Source organism: Loxodonta africana, chromosome 1 (assembly GCF_030014295.1).
Source record: "Loxodonta africana isolate mLoxAfr1 chromosome 1, mLoxAfr1.hap2, whole genome shotgun sequence".
Classification (NCBI taxonomy): domain Eukaryota; kingdom Metazoa; phylum Chordata; class Mammalia; order Proboscidea; family Elephantidae; genus Loxodonta; species Loxodonta africana.
This window is the reverse complement of record NC_087342.1, coordinates 79,427,233-79,432,899: the sequence shown is the minus strand read 5'-3', so window position 1 is coordinate 79,432,899 and position 5,667 is coordinate 79,427,233. Positions and strand designations below refer to the sequence as shown.

Sequence of the window (5,667 nt, the reverse complement as noted above, 5' to 3'; positions counted from 1 at the left end):
TGGAGCATTTCTTATTTTCTGTTCTCTTCTTTATTTTCAGTCACACCAGAGGCCTGTTTTGACCAGAACTCTCTGACACATACACTACTTGTCTTCTGGCTTCTCTATCATTCTTTGACTTTTTTCTTATGTGTAAATTAGAGTTACAAATAAATAATATTAATTTTACTTCCCTGTTTAGTTAATTGAGTCCCCGAGTGTTGCAAATGGCTAACATGTTGGGCTGACAGCCAAAGAGTTGGATGTTGGAATCCACCCAGAAGCCCTGGGAAGAAAGCCTGGACCATCTACATCTGAATAAATCAGCCTTGGAAAACCCTATGGAGCACAATTGTTCTCTGACACACTTGGGGTCACCATTCATCAGAATCAACTTGAAGGCAACTGGTTTGTATTTTTATTTTATTTTAGTTAATAGTGTTAAATTATAAATATAGAAAGCAGGCATGACTTATATTAATATCATTTTAGGCAAGGCCAAGGAGGCAGAGTAGTCAGACACTTCCTGTGGTTCCTCTTACAACGAAGACCCCCAAACATTAGTGAATTGATTATATATGACAATCTAGGAACCCTGAACATCAAAGAAAAAGTTGGGGAATTGAGCTAAGCAGCAGGGGGAGGGAGAGGTGATTCAGGAGCAGGGAGGAGTTGCCAGACCCGACCGGTACTGGCACCCTGTAGGCTGGATCAGCTGGTGTGAGCAGTGAGGCAACTGTGGCATTCTGGATAAATTTACCATACTGGGAGAGACCAAGTTGTAGAGGGATGGCTCAAATCTCCAGAACAAGCCAGGAACAGCACTCCATCAGTGAAAGATAAGTAAAAGTTTCTAACCTACCAGCGGATCCAAAAAAGAAAATAACAGAAATCCTTTTTGGAAGTACCTCTCTCCCATTTACCTTACCCCTCCCCACTCTGCTTTGGTCCCAGTCAGCTTCAGCAATTGCTGCACTCCCTGGGATGGAAGTAGGACGCGTCTTGCATCCTGACCCATTCTCCTAGCTTTGGAAAAGGAAAAAATAACAAACAGGAAAAAATAATCTGCCAGCTCTCCTAAGCTGAGAACTCAGGGTAGACACAGAACCTTTGCCTAGGCATAGGCATAAGGGTTCCATGAACTTTGAATGCCTTTCACTCCGGTAAAGATGTGTGTGGGCCCATTTCAGCAACATAGACCCTCATTAGCAGTGTATACCAGGGTATATACCTGAAGCTTATTTTCATCTGTATCTGCTATAATGGGGAGTGAGAGATTCATGACCTCTGACACCACCCTGCCCATTAGACAGGGTCCTCACCTACTCACATCAGGGCCTGAGGACTGGTGGCTTCACACATTCCACCAAGCCACCCGTGATAGGGGTACAAGAATAAGTGGCAACTCCCAGTACTTACAGTCAATGTCATTGGGTGCCCATAGTCTGGCTGCAAAACCCACGTAACTACATGCTCTAGGGAGCCGGGACATACCTTCCACCCAGACACTCAGGGGCAGCTGTCAGCCCCCTGCCTTTATCAGTGCATTACCCTGTACTGCAGCCAGATATTGGTGCCTACTCCAATCAACCCTGCCCTTTTATGACTGTAGGTGACAGTCTGTACCACACACTCAGTGGCTGGTGACCTGGACACTTGAGCTGAATCCACACAAGAAAACTAAATGGACTTCTGGGCTCATATACCTAGTAACAGTTCTAACCACCAGGGGACAGGACATGAGCGGTCAAAGATGCCAATAATCACAGTATCTGACAAGACAAGCCTATTTGGGCATATCAAAACAAACCAAAACAAGCTAGGACACAGTAAGCGAACATAAATAAATGTAATAACTTATTGAGGGCTTGGGGACAACAGTCAATATCAAATCACATAAAGAGGCAGACCATGATGTCTTCAGCAAACCACCAAAGTAAAGATTCAAAAAAATCTTCTGGAGGAAGAGAACCTCTTGGTAGATCCCAAAAGAAAGCTGCCAAGACAGTTATAATCAAACTTGCCAAAATCAAAGATAAACAGAGAATTTTAAGAGCACCTAGGGAAAAATGAAAAGTCATCTACAAGGGAGAATCAGTAAGACTAAGCTCTGACTACTCAGCAGAATCCATGCAGGCAAGAAGTTACCAGGATGACATATATAAATAATTGAAGTAAAAAATTGCAAGCCAAGAATTATATATCCAGCAAAACTGTCTCTCAAATAGTATGGCAAAATTAGGGCATTTCCAGATAAACAGAAGTTTAGGGAACTTGTTAAAACCAAACCAAAATTGCAAGAAATACTAAACTGAGTCCTCCGGTTAGAAAATCAATAACATCAGATAACATCCCAAGACTAGAACACAGGACACAGCAACCAGATATCAACCCAGAGAGGGAAGACACAAAAATAAATCAAAGCTAAAACACTGAAAATAAGGCAACAGAAACATCAACATGTCATAGATGACAACATTAAAACAAATAAGAGGGACCAAAAAGTGTAGTCATAGTTCTTTCATATAGAGAGAAATTTAAGGTGATATAAAGACAAAAAGATTGGTTTAAACTTAGAAAAATAGAGATAAATATTATGGTAACCACAAATGACACTAAAAATCTTATGCATCAAAATAAAAAACAAGAAAAAGTAAAGACTCAGCAAATACAAAACCAACAACACTGAAAAAATGGAAAGGAAATACATAAAAACAACTCAGCACAGAAAATTAAGTGGAACAAGAAAACTGTCGATAACACATTAAAAAAGAAAAAAAACCTCAAAATGACAGTTGCTCATGTGGAAGTTCAAGACAAAACTGAAGCAAATTAAAACAAGTCCACAAGGGCCAAAATACAGCCCGTACATAAACATACACATACATAAACGTGTGATCCAACTATTGTGATCCTAGGTATCAAATGAAGTAAAAGCTTATGTCCACCAAAAACCTGCCCACAAATATTCATAGCAGCTTTACTGATAATTGCCAAAAACTGGAAACAATCAAGATGTCTTTCAATAGGTGAATAAACATGGTGTGGCACATCCCTATAATGGGGTGTTATTCAGCAACAAAAATAAGTGAGTTTTCAAGCTATGAAAAGCGGCAGAGGAGGAGGAATCTCAAATGCATATTGCTAAGTGATTGAAGTCAATCTGGAAAAGCTACATATTGTATGATTTCAAACTCATCACACACTGGAAAAGGCAAAATTTTGGACAGTGAAAAGATCACTGGCTGCCAGCAATTCAGTGAGGTTGGGAGGGATGAGTAGGTGAAGCACAGGACATTTTTAGGACAGTGAAACTATTCTGAATGATACTGGATTGATGGGTGCTTGACATTACACATACTGCTTTTACAGCATCAAACAGCCAAGATACCAGCCAGCATTTACACACACACACACACAGAAATATATACACCTCCCCTTCAGTTTTGTGTATGACCCTTTAGTTTTCTCCTTAAGTGGAACCTACCACACACTGCTTCTTGTTCTTACTGTACAAATCCCATGAGCCAACTGAAAGAACAAGTCTGACAGGAAATCATGTTCTGCCAATTTCAAAAAAGACTCAATGTTATTTTTAAGAATATTAGCAAAGGCTTATATATGGGCAAACTAGCATGAGGAAAAGGAAATAAGCACTAGAAATCTGGTACCACGAAATAAATTTTCTCTTAGTTTTCTTATGTAGTTTGAAGAACTGAGTTTTAACTGTGATAAATCTCAGGATTCCAGAAGAGCCTTGGAGCAAGCTTATTTGTTTTCTGCAAATATCCCAAATGAATTTCCAATCTCCAAATCTCAAAGTACATTTTTCAGGGTTTATCCACCCTCCACATGCCTGTGCTCACTGATCATTCACCAATCCAAGCTGGAGACCAAAGTGTTATCATGAGGTCACTGTGTTAACATTCTGACAAGTGTGTTCCAAGATGTCTTGAATTTCATATGAGCTTACCTTCTCCCTTTCCAGACTTCCTCCAGTGTCCCTGCATCCCCAGTTTTTCAAAATCCCATTTCTGTACCTCCTTCTGTTTGGAAATGGCTTTAAAAAATGTTAAATGTATAAATGCTTCATTCACTTTGGTTCTCGTCCTTTAAATCCTGTCAATTTACTTTCTATCTTACTCTAATAGTTCACCTTCCTCTACATCCTGAAGCTGCTGTTTCATGCATGACTTATGATTTCCTCTTCTGGATGTTGGTAGGGCCCCTGAGTTACCTGATACCTCCCATAGAAGAGAAAACACCCTTATAATGAAATGCAGAATGTACCACTATATCATTTTCTTCTGCTTTGGCTTTCCTCCATCAAACCCAGCCCATACATTCTGATTGAGTGAACAGCAAATATAGTGAACACTTTTAGGCCATGAAAAGATTAGTTTCCTTAGCTTTGTGCCTCAGGTTAAGACAACTATAGAGGAAATCAAAAGAGCTGAAAATGGGGACTTCTTTCTTTGACACGCATAATACAAGACAGACTTTTAACAACTCCAGGTTGTACAAAAGATACCCTGGAAACCTCTTGTGGCTATTTACCCAAAACATATTTCCAATCTCTGCCTTCACTTTCAAGTCCTATAAAGAATCAGTATCCTCCAGTGGTTCTTGAGCCCCTCCTGCCTAAAGTGGGTGCTGATGTCTCAACACTGAGCAACAGTACCTCAATGCTCATGGAGTGTGAATCTCAGGAAATAACACTTACTTTTAGATAAAAGTTATCCAGCAGCACCTCAGGAACAGGTGTGTGTAGTTCAGTGGTACAGCACATGCATTCCATGTATGAGGCCTCGTTTGCATCCTCTGCACTTCTACACTTTTCTCTTCTCCAACACCATTTAAACTCAATCTTGAAGGAATACAAATTCACTTCTCCTAATATTTTGCATTCAATTCCTGCACACATAGACAGCAAAAATATAACCCAATGGACTTCCTTGAGTGCTCTTCTTTCTATACTATGAGCGTCTACATCCCTTAATGTGACTGTGACAGCAGAAGGAAGACGACAAGGAAGGGGAGAAAAGAAGAACCAGAATCTCTTCAATCACCCAAAACATAAGTCTGCACATGAAGCTCCTGTTTCCTACTATTATTAAAGAGACAGAAAAAAAGATAAGGGAGAGGGAGTTTGAAAGGACCCTGGGGACAGTTTTTTTTAAGCAACTAAACCACAAAACTCCCTAGAGAGGCTCTCGCTGGGCTACCTCAGAATGTGCTGATGCCTAAATTATTTCACAGCAAAACTGCGTGTATACGCTTTTCTTCTCTTTGACTGTCTTTCCATTAACTCCTGACGAGGTGGCCGAGTGGTTAAGGTGATGGACTGCTAATCCAGTGTGCATTGCACGTGTGGGTTCAAATCCCATCCTTATAGTTCTTTCTTTATGTCACTGTGTTGTGGAAATGAGATTTGGAGCCCTGGTGGAATACTGGATTCTTGCTAACCAAAAATTAGGCACTTCAAATCCACCCGCCACTCCTTGGAAACCCTAGAGAGAGTTCTACTCTGTCCCATAGGGTCGCTGTGAATCTGGATCAACTCCACTGCAACTGGTTTTGTTTTGTTTTTGTTTTTGACCTCCTGATATTTGCCCAGTGTCACCCAAGCAGTGAAACACAGCTTTGGACTATCGTCTACCATTTGGCCAAGCACGGATACTCCAGACA

At 40.5% G+C, this 5,667-nt stretch overlaps 1 non-coding gene across 1 annotated transcript; it reads left to right on the top strand.

The window, feature by feature from the left end:
• Positions 1 to 5,292: 5,292 nt before the first annotated feature.
• Positions 5,293 to 5,374, top strand: TRNAS-GCU (transfer RNA serine (anticodon GCU)). Its single transcript has one exon. It is a non-coding gene; the product is annotated as a tRNA-Ser (tRNA).
• Positions 5,375 to 5,667: the final 293 nt, after the last annotated feature.